Source organism: Ceratotherium simum, chromosome X (assembly GCF_057802395.1).
Source record: "Ceratotherium simum simum isolate JZ-2026a chromosome X, ASM5780239v1, whole genome shotgun sequence".
In the NCBI taxonomy this organism is placed as follows: Eukaryota; Metazoa; Chordata; class Mammalia; order Perissodactyla; family Rhinocerotidae; genus Ceratotherium; species Ceratotherium simum.
Window position 1 is genome coordinate 63,575,364 of NC_141940.1, and position 20,112 is coordinate 63,595,475.

The 20,112-nt window shown below is 36.6% G+C and overlaps 1 long non-coding RNA gene across 1 annotated transcript in view; it reads right to left on the minus strand.

The window, feature by feature from the left end:
- Positions 1-11,657: 11,657 nt before the first annotated feature.
- LOC147911868 (uncharacterized) overlaps positions 11,658-20,112 on the minus strand; it is a 99,513-nt gene continuing 91,058 nt past the window's right edge. Inside the window, exon 3 of the long non-coding RNA XR_015550365.1 lies at positions 11,658-11,731. This is a non-coding gene — a long non-coding RNA (uncharacterized LOC147911868). The remainder of the gene's footprint in view (positions 11,732-20,112) is intronic.

Here is a 20,112-nt window from a genome sequence, read left to right on the forward strand (position 1 = left end):
CACATCTGGAGTCAACTGGGTGAGAAGCTCTGCTGCTGTTGTGGGGGGAGGGTGAGGGTGAGGAGGGAGCTGGGGTCATGGTGCACTACTTCTGCTATTGCCCATTGCTTTGTGGTCAAAGACATCACTGCAGTTGAGATGTCAGAGTCCTATGTGTACCTCTGCTGCTGCTACCAGGCTCTGAGCCATGGCCAGTGGTCTGGGATCATGGGGCTCCACTTCTACTGCTGCTTCACTCCCTGTGGCTGCAGGTGCCACCACAGCTTCTTAGTCATAATTGCACATTGACCTCTACTGCTGCACACTTCATTCTCTGGGGCTAGGAGTAGCTGCCTCAGCTGGCATGACCAAGGGGCCATGGTCCTGGTCACTGCCTCTGCTGTTCCCCTGTGTAGCTTCCTCTATGTGTTCCAATCCACCCACCTTAATATGTACCCATGTGTAGATCTCTTCAGCATCCTAGTGTGTTGGGCAATGTAGCCTTTGTTGGGTTGTGGATGTTTTACTCACTGTAGATTGAAGGGGATAGACAAAGGGATCCTCTCAGGCTTCCATGTTGGTGATGTCTATCATGAAGAAACTTGAAGGAAGAAGAGGACTGGTGGAATAAACATTCGACAAGAAATTATAGTCAACTACAGCTACCAGGGAATTAGATATAGGCTCTTCGTCTTTTAATGTTTGTGGGCATAAGTGTAACAAAAATGCTGAAATTATATTATCCCTAATATCAAGAAAAGTTATTAATATCAAACACTGATTACAGATGCCCCCCAAAACATCATTTTATATTAGATTAATCTTTTTATAACATTCAGAATCTTTTACATGCAATAGCTTAGGAAAGTTAAAAAATTGGTTGAGCTTTCCTATGCTTGAATAAGAGTGAAGGGCAGTCATTATGTGGCCTATTTACCTTACAACTAACAGTCATGTCTCACAATAAAAATTTATACATTAAATGTGTGTCAGATCACTTTTCTTGCAAGTTTTATTTGGCTACAGAGTAAAATATATGCAAGTGTGCACATTTACAGTTTGATGCTTATTTCAGCATATGAAGTGACTTTTGATCTCTCAATGCAAAAAAAAGAGGAACAATTATTATTATTATTGTTATTACAGACACATTGTCTATAACCACTGAATCAAGTATTTTAAACAAGTAGCAAGGTACACCCTCCAAACTGTCCATTTTTTTTCTAAAAATTGATTAATGCTGCTTTGTTTTGGTTAAAAATATTTTTGACCAAAACTTTTGACCCAGTGGCCCTGGGCCAAATATCACTAATAATAGACTTCAAGTAAGTGAAGAATAGCAAATAGCTGTTGTTCATACCAGCAAAGAGGAAAAAATGTGAGTTTATCATGTAGCAGGAGACTTCCAACCTATGAAGAAGGAAAACCTTTCTTCTATCGGAATAAAATGCTTGGTGTGATTCAGGATCAATCATGTGCTGAGGCAGGGGATGGACTTAAAAATTACTTGAAGACTCTTCTAGTATCCTGATTTTACAATTTCCTAACATTTCAAACTAAGATATAAAATGCAATATACAACATAAATGTTCACTTTGAGAGAATAGTGGAAATAATTTCTTCTGAAGTTCATATGTGGATAAAGGTATAAATTCTAACAAATTTATTTAAGGCATGAATAATAATATATACATTCCTCATTAAGAGAAATATAGAATGAGTAATGACACTGATTACAGATGATGCTGAAGTTATGACAATGTTAAAAGCAGGGATTAGTTGGGGGCAAGGATAGAGATAAATTAGAGTATAACATTTTTCTATATTCTCCATATTTTAAATTAATTTTTATTGCATTAGAATTTTAAGTGTCTCTTCTAATTAGTTTTGATAAGCCAAAATCCATGGTGGTCTGTAAGTTAAATTTATGTGTGAAGTAGCAATTTTTTCTCACAAGTTCAATTAATAAACAGTAAAATGTAGCATTTTCTCTAGTAAATTTCAATGTCAGCCTCAAATTATTAAATATTACCATTGTGAAAATAGATTATACAATTTATCACTATAATGTCCTTCATTTCATGCATGGTTTTGTGAAATTACTTAAAACGTAATTATGGTATGGAAATTGCCAATTTTTATTTAATATAGCAAGTTTTAAAAGACTGATTTTTTTTAATTCACAATGTTATTTTCAACTGTCTCTTTCCATGTATTTCTATCACTGTTTCTGGCTCAGAGGAGGATGACTAAAACAGCCTCCTAACTGATCTTCCTGACTCGCATCTTTTTTTCCTTCTATCAACTATCCTATATATTATGGTGATCATGCCACTCCTCTCTTTAAAGAATGAGAGTGAATTCTGATTTTCTCTCACACCGTGTTAAAGCACTTTAACATGTTGATCAAGTGTCCTAAACCAACAGGAAACTTTTTTTTATCTAATTGCTTTTATTAAATATTCTTGGCCAGAGTAGACATTTGTCCTATTCCATTCCCTCTCGTTGCTTCCTTTTGTGGAATCAATGCCTATTACTCTTGCCTCAAAATCCTTCCATACCTCTGCATGCATAGATTTAATTCTCAATTTCATCAAATCATATACCCAGCCACCTCACAGAACTTAATATCACTCACAGCTGCTCCAACTCCAACATTTTAAAATATGAAAGCCCATATTTTACCATAGTTTTAGTCTTTCAACTTTATCCAAACCTTCACTCTCACTAAAGGTGCTCTTTGCTTTACCACAATCTGTTATTGGGACGATCAAGTCCTTCTTGCTTGAGCTTATGTGACTTCCTTCACTCCAAATATCTCTACCTTCACCTTTCTCTTCAACTTTCTTGTCTCAGGGAATGAAGTGTCCAATGTTGTTCCCAGGCTCAATCTCCCACTCCTTCATTTCCCTTCCCCTCCGGCAATTAGTCTTCTGAAGACTTAGATATCTTTATTTTGTTTTTCATTAACACATTTTCTTAGCCTAAAAAGCTGGTCAGATCTTTCCAAAACAACTAAAGAAATCTTCCTAAACTAATTGACAATGCCCAATCATGCCTTCCCTTCAGGGTACAGCTCTGTTTTTTCTTACTTTTAGTTGAATACCATCCAAAAAAGTGATCTGTATTCACTGTCTTCCTCCTCTTCTTCACCTACTGTGACCTTTCAACTGGTTTTACATTTCTTTCCTGTATCTTCCTTCTTCTTTTCCTTGAATGATAATAGTAATAACAGTGATACTCATAATAACAATTAAAATGTATTAAGTATTTACTAAGTGCTCCATGAGAATGCTATTATTATTATGCCAATTAATTGATGAGGAAACTGAGGTACAGAAAGGTTAAGTAATGTGGCCAAGCACATATATATTTTAAACAGTGGAACCCAAATTTTTGCTAAGTTAGTCTAGATTGATGCCTGCTTGTTTAACCATGACCTAAGGACTTCCTAGAATTCTACCTTTGTGACCTTTCTTATTTTATATTTCTTACCTGTTAGTCTCCTTCAATCTTGTCTCTTCAGTTGTATCCCCTGTGTATAATTACATGATTGTCAAACCCACATTATCAGCTGTGACTACTGTCTTAAAATCAAAACCCAAATTTTCAAATGACTATTAGAGATCTCCTTGTAGATATTTCATATACACATCAAATTCAGGGCCTAAAACAGAACTTATTTACTTCTCAACATCCATTGAAACCAATTCCTTTTTCTATGCTTCTTACTACAGTTAATAAAATTAAATTTAATTATCCAAGATGGAATTGTGGGGGTAGTTTCACCTACTCATTTTTTAGTCTCTTCTGCATCCGAGCCTTATAGATTAAAATTTTACATTTCTTGTTTTTGTTAACTCTATTCCATTCTGTCATTTTCCAAATTTAGGAACCCATCATTTGCTGCCTGAACTATTAAAATAGCTTTCCTAAGTTACCTTTGTTTCATCGGCTATCTTTATAAAGGGTAGTAAAACTGTCATTTTATGTCTTTTTAAGAAACTTTCAATCGTCAAGTAAATATTAAGTGAAATATGAAAACAAGTTCTCTTAACTTCTATTACTTGTTTCTTCTCATGCAAAAAGTTCTTATAAAAGTTAACATTGAGGCCTGACATTAGCATTATGGCAGGGTCTGCTATCCCCCTTAGACTCTCCACCCCTAAGATACAACAAAAAGGCCGTTCATATACCAACAGAGGATATTCACACAATTCAGAAGAGAGACAAATGCAGCCTTACATCTGAAGCTTGAGGTGCTGATACCCCGAGGAAGTGGAAGGAGGTAAAGAGAATTCCTCTCCTTCCCCAATGACAGTAACCCTGGGACTGGGACCATAAGGTTCTCTGAGAGAGAGGATGGAGGGGCAGCCCTCTGCAGGAAAACAGTCACTCTCCAAGTTCTCTCACAGCCTGTGGGAAATTCCAATATGGAGGGGACTGAACTATTGTGGGGGTGTTTTCTTCAATCTAGCACCCCAGGAGAGCAGATAGTGAGGGAAGAGCGAGAAGTCCCGAGGATCAGGCAGGTGAAACAAAGAGCCCCTCCCCTCTGGGACTGCATAGCTAACAGTAGAGAATGGGGAGGGGTGGCCCAATGTGGGAAAACCTTTGTTCTCCAAGTTTTCTCACAACCTGTGGCAAATTCCCATACAAAGGGAATAGAACTGTTGAGGGAGTTCCTTCATCAAGCTAGCACCACAGGAGTGCAGATAGTGAGGGAAGAGTGAGAAGCCCCCGGGATTAACTAGGTGAAAGAAAGAGCCCCTCCCCAACACCTGGAGCACCAGCACAATCAGTCAGCCAGAACACCCACAGATAATGGCAGGCTCATATTACACAGCTCTTCACCCCCACCCGATAGTGGCAGATGGAAGCTGCAACCAGATATTTTCAGAATGAGGAAAAATAAGCCCATGCCCACAAGCAGTATGCAAAAATATATTAAATCTCCAGACCAGAAGGAAAATGACAAACACCCAGAAATCGATCCTGAAGGCACAGAAATTTATAACCTAAATGACAGAGAATTTAAAATAGTTATCATAAAAAAGCTCAATGAACTACAGGAAAACAGATAGAGAATTCAATGAAATCAGAAACTTGTTCACAAAAGAGATTGAAACTATAAAGAAAAACCAATCATAAATATTGGAGATGAAAAACACAATGGAGGAGATAAAGAAAAACTGGAATCTTTAAAGAACAGAGCTGACAATATGGAAAAAAGAGTTATCAATATAGAGGATAGGAATGTAGAAATGCTCCAGATGGAGGAAGAGAGAGAACTAAGACTAAAAAGAAAGGAAGAAATTCTCCAAGAAATATGTGACTCAGTTAGCAAATGCAATATAAGGATTATAGGTATTCCAGAGGGAGAAGAGAGGGAAAAAGCAGCAGAGAGCTTGTTCAAAGAAATAATAGCTGAGAACTTCCAAAACCTGGGGAAGAAGCTGGAAATACAAGTGAATGAAATCAATAGCTCTCCTAAAATATCAACGTGAAAAGACCCTCTCCAAGGCACATAGTAGTAAAGCTGGAAAGAGTCAATGACAAAGAAAAAATATTAAGGACAGCAACACAAAATAAAATAATGTAGAAAGGAAGTCCTATCAGGCTCTCAGCCAATTTCTTGGCAGAAACTTTACAGGCTAGGAGAGAGTGGAATGATATACTCAAAATTCTGAAAGACAAAAACTTTCAACCAAAAATACTCTATCCAGTGAAAATATCCTTCAGATATGATGGATAAATAATAACTGTCCCAAATAAACAAAAGCTAAGGGAATTCATTGCCACAAGACCCCACTACAAGAAATGTACAAGAAGGCCCTCACACTTTGGGGTGAGATACAAAGCTTTGAGCAGGGATAAAAATAGGAAGAAAAAATCAGAAAAATTATAGCTCTCTATCAGACTAGGTGAGCAAATGATTATGACATCAGAGATTAAGGATTTATATCAGGGACACAGGGATGGTTCAACATCCGCAAATCAATCAATGTGATACACCACATTAACAGAATGAGAAATAAAAACCATACAATCATCTCAATAGATGCAGAGAAACATTTGACAAGATCCAACATCCATTTATGATAAAAACTCTCAACAAAATGAATATAGAAGTAAAATACCTCAGCATAATAATGGTCATATTTGACAAATCCACAGACAACATCATACTCAAGGGGAAAAAATTGAAAGCCATTCTTCTGAGAACAGGAACAAGACAAGGGGTGCCCACTCTCATCACTCTTATTCAACATAGTAGTGGAGGTTTTGGCCAGAGCAATTAGGCAAGAGAAAGGAATAAAAAGAATCCAAATAGGCAATGAACAAGTGAAACTCTCGCTGTTTGCAGACATAATTTTATATATAGAAAATCCTGAAGAATCCATTGAAAAACTATTAGTAATAATCAACAGCTACAGTGAAGTTGCGGGGTACAAAATCAACTTACAAAAATCAGTTGCATTTCTATACTCTAATAATGAATTAACAGAAGGAGAACTCAAGAAGACAATCCCATTTAATTGCAACAAAAATAATAAAATATCTAAGAATAAATTTAAGCAAGGGGGTGAAAGACCTATACAATGAAAACTATAAGACATTACTGAAGGAAATCGATGGTGACATAAAGAAATGGAAAGATATCCCATGCACATGGATTGGAAGAATAAACATAGTTAAAATGTCCATACTACAGAAATCAATCTACAGATTCAATGCAATCCCAATCAGAATCCCAAGGACATTCTTCATGGAAATAGAACAAAGAATCCTAAAATTCACATGGGGCAACAAAACACTCTGAATAGCTAAAGAAATCCTGAGAAAAAAGAACCAAGCTAGAGGCATGATAATCCCTGTCTTCACAATATACTACAGGGCCAGCCCCATGGTTTAGCAGTTAAGTGCGTGTGCTCCGCTACTGGCAGCCCAGGTTCGGATTCCAGGAACGCACCAACGCACTGCTTGTCCGGCCATGCTGAGGCCGCGTCCCATATTCAGCAACTAGAAGGATATGCAACTGTGACATACAACTATCTACTGGGGCTTTAGGGGGTAAAAGGGAAAAAAAGGAGGAGGATTGGCAATAGATGTTAGCTCAGGGACGGTCTTCCTCAGCAAAAAGAGGAGGATTGGCATGGATGTTATCTTAAGGTTGATCTTCCTCACACACACACACAAAATATATATATATACTACAAAGCTATAATAATTAAAACAGCATGGTACTGGTGCAAAAACAGGTACACAGAGCAGTGTAACAGAATTGAAAGCCCAGAAATAAAACCACACACCTACAGACAGCTCATCTTTGACAAAGGGGCTAAGAACATACAATGGAGAAAGGAATGTCTCTTCAATAATGGTGCTTGGATAACTGGACTGCCACATGCAAAAGAATGAAAGTGGACTATTTTCTTTCATCATACACAATCCTGAAACAATAAAACTCATAGAAGAACACATAGGCAATACTCTTTGACATTAGTCTTAGCAGTATATTTTTGAATACCATGTCTCCTCAGGCAAGGGAAATAAAAGAAAAAATAAACAAATGGGACTACATTAAATGAAAAAGCTTCTGCACAGCAAAGGGAACCATCAACAAAATGAAAAGACAATCCACCAACTGGGAGAAAATATTTGCAAATCATATATCCAACAAAGGCTTGATTTCCAAAATATATAAAGAACTCGTACAACTCAGCAACAAAAAAATGAACAACCCGATCAGAAAATGGGCAGAAGATCTGAATAGACATCTTTCCAAAGATGATATATAGATGTCCAACAGGTACATGAAAAGATGTTTAACATCACTAATTGTTAGGTAAATGCAAACCATAACCACAATGAGCTATCACCTCATGATCATCAGAACAGCTATACTTAACAAGACAAGAAATAATAAGTATTGGAGAGGATATGGAGAAAATGGGGCCCTCATACACTGCTGGTGGGAATGCAAACTGGCTCAGCCATTATGGAAAACAGCATGGAAATTTCTAAAAAAATAATAATAGGACTACCATATGATCCAGCTATCCCACTTCTGGATATTTATCCAAAGAACATGAAAGCACTAATTCAAAAAGATATATGCACCTTTGTGTTCATTGCATCATTATTCACATTAGCCAAGACTTGGAAGGAACCCAAGTGCCCATTGACAGATGAATGGATAAATAAGACATTGTATATATACACAGTGGAATACTACTCAGCCATAAAAAAGATGAAATTGCGCCATTTGTGACAACATGGATAGACCTTGAGGGTATTATGCTAAGTGAAATAGGTCAGACAGAGAAAAACAATAACCATATAATTTCACTGATATGTGGAAGATAAGCAAATAAACACATAATTAAGGAGAACAGATTAGTCGTTACAGAAGAGAAGGGGGTGGGGGGAAGGTGAAAGGGGTAAGGGGGCACATGTATGGTGATGAATGGAAACTAGACTTTTGGTGGTAAACATGAAGAAGTCTATACAGAAGCTGAAATATAATGATGAACACTTGAAATTTACACAATGTTATAGACCAATGTGACCGCATTAAAATTAAAATAAAGAAGAAAAAAAATAAAATGAATTATATAACATGACCAAGTGGGAATTAGCCCAGAAATTAAAAGTTGGCTTAATATATGAAATTCAACAAATGTAATGTATCATCTCAGTAGAATAAAAAAACAAACACCACATGATCATAACAATAGATGCAGAAAAATATTTTGACAAAAATCAAACACTTTTCATGCTAAAAACACTCAATGAACCTGAAATAGAAAGAAATGTCCATATCCTGTTCAAAGGCATCTATGAAAAGTTCACAGGTAACATTCTACTTAATGGCAAAAGACTGGATGCTTCACCCCTAAGATCAGGAATAAAACAAGAATACCTGCTTTTACAACTTCTATTCAACATCTTGCTTGAGGATCCAGTCAGTGCAATTAGGCAAGAAAATGAAACAAAAGACATCTATATTAAAAAGAATTAAGATGGTGAACATGATGTAATCTATGAAGAAATAGAAGTATAATGATGTACACCTGAAATTTATACAATGTTATAAACCAATGTTACTGCAATAAACAAAACATTTAAAAAAAATTAAATAAAAAAAATTTTTCTCTATTTGCAGATGACATGACTCTGTATATAGAAATCCTAAGATATTCACTAAAAATTATTCAAACCGATAAGTTTAACAAAGTGGCAGAATATGAGACCAATATAAAACTCAATGGTATATTTATATACTTAGAATGAACAATCAAAAAATAAAATTAAGAAAAGAATTTCATTTCCAATATTATCAAAAATCATCAAAAACTTAGGAATAAATTTAACAAAAAAAATGTAAAACTTATACTCTGAAAACTATAAAGCTTTTTTGGTAGAAATTAAAGAAGCCCTAAACAAATGGAAAGATATCCCATGCTCATGAATCATAAGACTTAGTATTGTCAACATGGCACTACTCCCCAAATTGATCTAAAGTTTCAACACGGTCATATTGGGATACCAGATGTCTCTATTGCAGAAATTGACAACCTGTTAGTAAAAATAATATGGAAATACAAGGAACATAGAAAAGCCAAAATGATCTTGAAAAAGAACAAAATTGAAGGACCCGTTCTTCTTGATTTCAAAACCTAAAGAAACTTTAATCAAGAGAAGGTGGTACTGGCCTAAGTGTAGACATGCAGATGAATGAAATACAATTAAGAGTCCAGAAATAAACCATTGTATCTGTGGTCAGTTAATTTTTGGCAAGGGCACCAAGACAATTCAATGAAGGAAGGAAAGGTATTAAATGTTGCTGGGGCAACTGGATAGCCACATGTAAAAGACTTAACTTCATACCATATACAAAATTAATTCAAATCAATCAAAGACTTCTTAAACATAAAAGCCAATACTATAAAACTCATAGAAGAAAATATAGGGGTAAATCGTCATGATCTTGGATAAGGCAGTGGATTCTTAGATATGACACCAAAAGCACAATTAGCAAAAAAGAGATAGATACATTGGACTTCATAAAAACTAAGAATGCTTGTGTTTCAAAGGACACCATCATACCATCAAGAAAGTGAAAAGACAACCTACAGAATGGGAAAAAATATTTGAAAATCTGACAAGAAAGCCATATCTAAAATATGTAAACGTCTCCTGACAGTAATAAAAAGACAAATAACTCATTTTTTAAAAAAATAGTCAAAGGACCCAAATTGATATTTCTTCAAATAAGATATACAAATGGCCAATAAGCACATGAAAATGTGCCAGCATCATTAGATTTCAGGAGAATACAAATCAAAACCACAAGGAGATTCTACTTCCCACTCACTAAGATGGCTATAATAAAAATTTTAGATAATAACAAATGTTGGCAAGGATGTGGAGAAATCAGAACCCTCATGTACTGCTGAAGTGAATTTAAAATGGAATAGCCACTTGAAAACAGTATGGTAGTATGGCTCCGATTTCCCTCTTAGGTATAGTCCCAAGAGAAATTAAAACATATGTCTGTAAAAAAAAATACTTGTATGCAGATGCTCCTAACAACATTATTTACACTATCCAAGATGAGAAAATAACTCAAATGTCCACCAATTGATAAATGGATAAAGAAAATGTGGTATATTTGGGCTGGCCCCCTGGCTTAGCGGTTAAGTGCGTGCGCTCTGCTACTGGCGGCCCGGGTTGGGATCCCAGGTGCACACCGAGACACCGCTTCTCGGGCCATGCTGAAACCATGTCCCACATACAGCAACTAGAGGGATGTGCAACTGTGACATACAACTATCTACTGGGGTTTTGGGGAAATAAAAGGAGGAAGATTGGCAATAGACGTTAGCTCAGAGCTGGTCTTCCTCAGCAAAAAGAGGAGGATTAGCATAGATGTTAGCACAGGGCTGATCTTCCTCACACACACACACAAAATATATGGTATATTTATACAATGGAATGCTATTCAGTAATTAAATGGAATGAAGTACTGATATATACTGCATCATGGAGGAACCTTGAAAACATTTTAAGTGAAAGCAGTTACAAAGACTATATTGTTTCTGATTCCATTTATATGAAATCTCCAGAATATGCTAATCTATAGAGCCAGAAAGTAACAATGATTGCATAGGGCTTATGAGTATTGGGATAGGAATGGGAGTGTGATAGTGGAAAAGATCAGGAATGACCACTAATGGATATGGAGCTCCTTTTGGGGGTAATGAAAATATTCTAAATTTGATTGTGGTGATTTTGCACAATTTTGTAAATAAAAACTATTGAATTGCACACTTTAAATGGGTGCATTTTATGCTATGTGAATTATATCTCAATAAAGTTATTTTAAAAATATGTTTTTCCTTTTTCTCAATTTGGGTATATTACAAGTGATATTTTTGCACTTGTCAGAATTTTAGTGTATAAATTAAACTGGAACAGGGTGTAGTGGTGAAAGAAGAGAAAACATTGAGTTCGAAGATAAGTAGGAAGAAGGTGTATAAGCAGAAAGCCTGTGCATGTGTTTACTTCTCCACTGAGAGTCAAGAAAATAATTGGAAAGGAATGAGGGTTCAAAGAGAAGTTTTACTAGACAGCATCAAAAAGAAGTGTTGGACGAAACAACATACCTATTGTTTGAAGTACTGTTGAGATGGATGGAATGAAGAAGAGAGACTGTGTTCATTTGTAGGTATACGAATCAGGGTCCCTGCAGAAAGAAGATAGCACACATAGATTAGGATAATTTGAAAGAGATTAATATAAAATTTTTCCCTAAAATACAGAGTGGATGTAGGGAAACAACAAGCGATAGTACCATAATAGCAAGATACCTGTCACCACCACCAGGTTTGAAATGATGAAGGGAAAAAGAAGTCATTGGAACTTTAAAAAGAGTCATGTAGAGAGATGTTACCTTCTGAGTACCAGTGCCCTTCTTTATTTTATTTCTTTCTAATTTTATTGAGATTATATAATTGACATATAACACTGTATAATTTTAAGGTGCACAACATAATTATTTGATATATGTATATATTATGAAATGATTACCACAATAAATTTAGTTTACATCCATCACCTCACATAGTTACAATATTTTTCCTTGTGATGAGAACTTTTAGAGGGTCACATTCCCATCAAAAAGACTCTGCAAGGAGGGAGCCAGGAGGAATACCTTCCCTGAATTCACTCTGTTTTCTCATTCTAATCTTGTACTGTGGCTCCCTGTTCGTAAAGGCTAACTTCAAGCCAGAGGGCAAGGGAACCCACAGATACAGTCTATGCAGGTAGACCTTGTGGAGAAGAAATGGTGAGAATGGATTTGGAAGAGTAAATGCAAGCTATCCAGCACAATAGTTATATGACAGTTTGTTATTCATAATTTAAAAAGTACAATATTTGCATTTCACCAGTGAAAGATTCTGATAGGTTAACTCTACTTTTGGTTGTATTTTCATTACAACCCTATCCACTCATTAACAGCTACAGCTCCCAAATCATAAGAGCATTGTTTCCAAAAAGGACAGATAATGAACTAATTGATAATTTTCACGTGCATAACATTGGTCAGTAAATATAACTCACCAAAATTACTGATCATATCTTAAAATCATCTCACATGCTTTCCTTATCTTTACATACAGAGCTTTCAACATCTTTCCAACACGCTTCTTGTATCTCTAATTCCTTCTTTCTAGACAAACTTTTCCTTTTTTATTTAAAATATTCCAGACTTTCGGTCTCTGTTAAAATAATAGGAATTATTCTAATGACTTTTTCATCCTATTCAGAAACTCCTATCTTCTCAGTTTTTTTAAAACTTCCACACAGGAAAGTTAATATTTCTCTAATGCTTCCCAACCTTTCTTGCCTTTACTCAAACAAAATAGCTGTACTTTACACCCTTCTAGTATTCTAGATCTTCCTTGTGTTCTCTTGGTGTCATCTCCTACTAAAATGTATACCAAGTTCCTAAAGACATCACAGTCTTTGATTTCTACTGAGGTGATTTTCAGATAAAAAAGAAAAACATTTTTAATATATGTTATGGTGGAAGAAATGAAATGCATATGTTCATTATGCTTGCTGTGCAAATCTCCAGCTGATAATTACAAATAGGTGAAAATATGCTATATATATTTTAGTTGAGGTATCTTATGTAAACAGTCGACTGTCTCTGATTGGAATCTTCTTACAAACACTATATTGTTAAAAGAATCTTACATATTACAAATTAAATTATTTTACTAACAAGACGTCCTGGGTAGTATTGAACATACAGCAATGGTCAATGTGTTTTAAGTGACCGATCATCTGCACTATATTCATTGGTGACTCTGATCTCTGATTCAGTGCTTTTTATGAAGTACCATGTTTAGACTGATAATTCAAAAGGAGCATCTTTTTAAAATTTCTTTTAAATTAAGAGTTTTGTGTTTGCCAAATATAATAAAATATTGTCAGATTTTGCCCAACCGTTGTATCTCAAAATTAAAATACTTGTAATGTCTGCTACTGAAGTCTTCATGCTAAACCATGGTTTATGGAGCAAGAGGCATGGAGTCTGAGGGGGAAACTCCTTGAGTTGACATCTTGAGATGATTAATCATGTTTACAATGCAATTCTGTAATAATTGTTTAAAACATTTATGCATAATGTGATGTCAGTTCAAAATAATAACTCATTCAACTATCAAACTTGTACACTTGAGTGTTCAGTTAATTGCTCTTTCTGTTACTCAGACACAGGAAATCTTCTTCCATAAAGAAATGTACTTTTCTCATAGCACTAGTATGTATAAATGAAGATATCCTTTCATAGTTGGCAATACTAATTCTTACCAAACACAAGTGATGTGACTCTTTAAGGGGGCAATATCCGATGCTAACATTCAACAAAGCCTCACAACAAGTTCTGACTTTTTCTTGGTACACTGTGATTTTGAATTTTTTAAAAGGAACAGCAAACTCTTTAAAAAGCCTTTTAAGGCTGAAAAAGGACCTAGTCAAAGCCAATCCCTAAAGCTCATGGTTAAGAGGGGATGCTAAAGTCTTTATGTCAGAAGAAATTTTCTTCTTTAATTAATTTTTATTTTCTTAGAGGGGGATTCAAATGGCAAGTGTTTTATATAAAGGTATGTGTGCCCTCCACAAAAATAAAAATTCCAAATTTTTTTCTCTACCTATTTGAACATTGTTTTTCCTTTATATCAGACACCTATTGCCCTTTCTCATTTATTGGTTAATTTTCTTGGCATGAGATTCAGTCATTGAAAAGGCACTTGTAGTTACGGAAAATGAGAGACTGTTACCAATTATATTGTACAATCCATTATTAAATTTTGCTTTGGACATAGCCATTGTGATTTGCATTCTTAATTATTCCTTTTCATCTATTTTTTTCCCAGGCAGTATGTTGGTCAGGATACAAGAGACATCAACCTATTTGCTACTTTAATTAAAGATACCAGGAAACTTCTGAAGGTTTGCCTGAGAAGAAACAGATTTACTTTCTTCTTTAATACACATTGTGGGATTTAGACATTTTGAGAGCTGCTTTAGTGATTTTTCCCATGAGATAAAGAGGATTAAGTAAAGTAGCTTCTAACTATAATTGGTTTGGTTTAAATACTTAAAATATACTTAAACAGCAGAGAGAGAGAGAGAGGTGAGGGAGAGAGAGGGAGAGAGAGAGGGAGGGAGACAGAGAGTACAAAAAAAGTAATGAAGTTTGATTTAACATTTTTGAATTCTGTTTATTTTAGTATTAATGTCACATTGTGATCTATAAAAGAATGTTGTACATAATATGTTTTTTAAAATGTATATTACTTGCTCTGAAAAAGCACTAGGAATGTAAAACAGATGCTCAAAAGAAAGAGAAAATCTAAAGAAGTGGGGGACAAGAGGGAAGAGACCAAGAAAATTGTTTCCATGATATTTCGATATGACATTTGTTCTTCTCAGATAAATTAATCCTCCTAGCATTTAAGGATTTCCAGAATGCCTGGCCAACTGTAGCATCTGGGGTGCTTGCACCAGAGAAATTTTCTGCCTCTCTCTCTTAGGTGTTACTGGCATAGGACCTCAGCAGCTGGCAGACTTGCTATTCTCTTTGTACTTGGTAAATCCTATGAGGAATATACATGAGGTAGGGCAGTAAAAGCTGTTCTATTTTCTAGTAAAACATATGAGGCCTCTTTTGGGTTTCTCTGTTTCTGAATATGTGGCAAGCAAAATTACCAGAACCAATGCCAAGTGCTTTATGTCATTCAGAATACCAGAGGAAATCTTGGCACATCTAACTCTATTCTCCTTAACCCAAACACACTCAAACCTAACATAATACTTCCTCCACCACCTCAATACCTTCCAACTTCTAAGCACTGTATTCTGATACTGTAGAAGTCTGTAATCATTACAGAAAATAAATACTTATGTTCTATTGTTAACAAAAATGAGATACCTCATGAGTTTGGTGAGTTTTCTGTTGAAGAACTTGCAAAATATAGAGTAGGAAAATACATACAAAACATGCACACAGCCTGTATAAGGAGCACTCAATTGAGTGAAAAACACTGAGTTCTTCTTTGTGCAGAAAAGATGTGAAAGATAGCATCTTGTCTATGTTTTACAAAGATGCAATAAGAAAAATGTATTACAACACTTCTATAAATTCAAGTGGTGTTAGTCATCAATAGAATTGGGTCATTTTGCTTTACCATATCACAAATTTATTTTCATCATGTAACATAACTTTTCTGTTCCTAATAACGGAGATCATTGAAGCAACATAATTTTCATGAAAAAAAATATCTCCATGCAGAGAGGAGGAAGTCAAGATGGCAGCATAGGCAGACTCTGAACTCACCTCCTCCCACGAACACAGACAATTTACAACTACTCGTGGAAAAATTACCCCTGAGACAGAATTGAAAACTGGATAAGAGGAACTCCTGCAACAACGGACAATCCTAACTGAGGTAGAAGACACAGAAACTCCCTTCTGGAGGGGAAAAATGCCACCTTCACAAGCTGCAGCACCTCATGGCCACCCGGGAACAGCCCACAGGTACGCAGCCATCCCTGGAGGCGAGGGGCCGTGAGCCAGGAGCACATTTTGTGGACCCAGCACAATTGAGACAAGTGGCATAATATCTGATGTTGCCTGCTACTAAAACATTGGGGAGTATCCCCTGAAATCTGGTTCACAAAGAAACTAAAACCAGCTCTAAAAGGGCCCTCACGCAAACTCACCTGTTTCAGAAAGCAACCTAAAATCACCAGAAAGAAAGGTGCACAGTGCTTTGCTGAAAAGAGACGCACCTAATAGGCCCTGTGTGCGTCTCAGTGACATGTGAGACCTCTCCAGGGACTGGGACATTGGCGGTGGCCATTGATGTTGCCTGGTGTGGGGGTGCTGACACAGACGCCATTGGAGTTCTCCCTGAGGCCTGCTAGCCCAGGGTCTACCCCACCCGCTAGAGCACAGATTTAATGCACCTCAGGCAGGGCAGGCAACCCACCCTAGAGACTGGCTCCACCCAACAACAAGCCCTCAGGCAACTTGTGGGCCTGCATAGATTGGTGACTGGATTCTCTGCAGCTTGGCAACTGAGCCGATTTCAGTGGGGCAGGGTGTGCACAAGGAACGGGTGGAAAGTGTGGGGCTGTGGTGGAGTGTGTGGGGCTCCAGCCGTGAAGAGACTAGGTCAGCTTCAGGAGGTCGGGGCGCTCACATGGGACAGGACTGTGTTGACTGTGTGTGTGGACCTGTGGGCAACAGGGCTTGTCAGCTACAGAAGACTTGTGCTTCTCAAAGGCACACATAAGGGGTTTGCCCCACCTTCCAAAATATGAAACTGTTGGGTGCTCCTGTGCCTGACGCCAGCCCCACCCAGCTGCAATCCTCAGAGAGCTGACAAGAGACCTAAAGGCTGGAGGCTTAGGCCCTGAGCCTAACAACCTGTCATGTTGGGGGCATACTCACTTAAAAGAAATACTGCAACACAAATGGGGTATTAGAACTTGCAACCAACTGTGCTGGGGCTCCCCACACCTGATAAAGAGAATGAAGGGTCCACAACAACTACAAACAGCTGAGCATTACAACAGCTGGCCAGGAGCATAGCTCAGCCTCACTGGGCACCTAAAGGGAGAGCAAACAGGCCACAAGAGAAGGACACATGTAGCCTACATAGGGGTCACCCCTGGAACATTGGGAACTGAGGGAAGCACACTGCAGGCCTCCTAAGCCATCACTTATATAAGGTCACCAATCCAAGAGCAGGAGACATAGCTGACCTAACTAATATGTAGACACAAGCACAGGGAAAGAGGCAAAATGAGGAGGCAAAGGAATAGATTCCAAGTAAGGGAACAGGACAAAACCCCAGAAAAGTAACTAAGTGAAACAGAAATGAGCAACCTACCCGACAGAGAGTTCAAACAAAGAGTGTTAAGGATGCTCACTGATCTGGGGAGAAGAATAGATGAACTCAGTGAGAATGTCAACAAAGAAATGGAAGATATAAAAATGAAACAATCAGAAATGAAGAATACAATACTGGAAATGAAAAATTCACTAGAGGGACTCAAAAGCAGAGTAGAGGATACAGAGGAATGGATCTGTGAGCTGGACGAAAGACTAGAAGAAATTACCCAAGCTGTTCAGGTAAAAGAGAAAAGAATTAAAGAGAGTGAGGACAGTCTAAGGGACCTCTGGGACAACATGCGCACTAACATCCGTGTTATAGGTGTCCCAGAAGGAGAAGAGTGAGACAAAGGAGCAGAGAATCTATTTCAAGAAATAATATATGAAAACTTTCCTAACCTAAGGGACGAAACAGACATCCAGGTACAGGAAGCACAGAGAGCCCCAAACAAGATAAACCCAAAGAGGCCCACACCAAGACACATCATAATCAAAATGTCCACAACTAAAGATAAAGAGAGAATCCTAAAAGCCGCAAGAGAAAGTCAAGTTACATACAAAGGAAACCCCATAAGGCCATCAGCTGACTTCTCAGCAGAAACCTTACAGGCTAGAAGAGAATGGCATGATATATTTAAAGTGCTAAAAGGAAAAAACTTACAGCCAAGAATACTCTACCCTGCAATGTTATCATTCAAAATGGAAGGAGAGATCAAAAATTTCCCAGACAAGCAAAAATTGAAGGAGATTGTCACCAAGAAACCAGTGCTACAAGAAATGTTCAAGGGACTGATTTAAGGGGAAAAGAGAAGACCACAAATAGGAAAAATTATCTATTTCCATGATAAGAGGCTAATGGATACAAATGCACAAAAAAGAGGTTAGATATGATATTAAAAACATAAAAGGATGGAGGAGGGGAGTTAAAGAGTAGAGCTTTCAGACAGAGGTCAAACTAAAGAGACCATCAATTTTGCATAGAAGAAAGGAACAGAGAAGGACTACTAAAACAATGAGAAAAAAAGTTAAAAAATGGCAGTAAGTACATACTTATCAATAACTACTTTAAACGTCAATGGACTAAATGCTCCAATTAAAAGGCATAGGGTGGCTCACTGGATAAAAAAACAAGACCCATATATATGAAGCATGCAAGTGACACACTTCAGACCTAAAGACACTCAAAAACTGAAAGTGAAGTGATGGAAAAAGATACTCCATGCAAATGGAAATGAAAAGAAAGCTGGGGTAGCAATAATCATATCAGACAAGATAGACTTTAAAACAAAAAGTATAAAAAGAGACAAAGAAGGGCATTACATAATGATCAGGGGAACAATCCAACAAGAAGATATAACACTTGTAAATATCTATGCACCCAATGTAGGTGCACCTAAATATATAAAGCAATTATTAACAAACATAAAAACAGAAATAGACAGTAAGGCAATAATAGTAGGGGACTCTAACACTCCACTTACACCAACAGATAGATCATCCAAACAGAAGATCAATAAGGAAACATTGGCTTTAAATGATACACTAGAACAGATGGACCTAATAGATATACACAAAACATTCCATCCAAAAACCGAAGACTACACGTTCTTTTCAAATGCACATGGAACCTTCTCCAGGATTGATCACATATTAGGCCACAAAACAAGTCCGTATAGATTTAAGAAGATTGAAATAATACAAAGCATCTTTTCTGACCACAATGGTATGAAACTAGAAATGAACTATAGGAAGAAAATCAGAAAAGCCACAAGTACGTGGAGATTAATCAAAATGCTACTGAACAACGACTGGGTCAATGAAGAAATCAAAAAAGAAATCAAATAATACCTGGAGACAAATAAAAATGAAAATACGACATACCAGAATTTATGTGATACAGCCAAAGCAGTTCTGAGAGGGAAGTTTATAGCAATACAGGTCTATCTCAACAAACAAGAAAAATCTCAAATAAACAATGTAACAATGCACCTAAAGGAACTGGAAAAAGAAGAACAAACAAAGCCCAAAATCAGTACAAGAAGGGAAATAATAAAAATCAGAGCAGAAATAAATGAAATAGAGACCAAAAAAAAAAATAGAACAAATTAATAAAATCAAGAGCTGATTCTTTGAAAAGATCAACAAAAGTGACAAACCTTTAGCTAGACTCACCAAGAAAAAAAGAGAGAAGGCATAAATAAGTAAAATTAGAAATGAAAAAGGAGAAATTACAACAGACACCTCAGAAATACAAAAGATTATAAGAGAATACTATGAAAAGCTATATGCCAACCAATTAGACAATCTGGAAGAAATAAATAAATTCTTAGAATCATACAACTTTCTAAAACTGGATGAAGAAGAAGTAGAGAATTTGAATAGACCAATCACCAGTAAGGAAATCGAAACAGTAATCAAAAACCTCCCCAAAAACAAAAGTCCAGGACCAGACGGCTTCCCTGGTGAATTCTACCAAACATTTAAAGAAGTCTTAATACATATCCTTCTCAAACTCTTCCGAAAAATTGACGGGGGGGGAAGCTCCCTAACTCATTTTATGAAGCCGACATTACCCTGATACCAAAACCAGACAAGGACAACACAAAAAAAGAAAATTACAGCCCAATATCACTGATGAATATCGATGCAAAAAT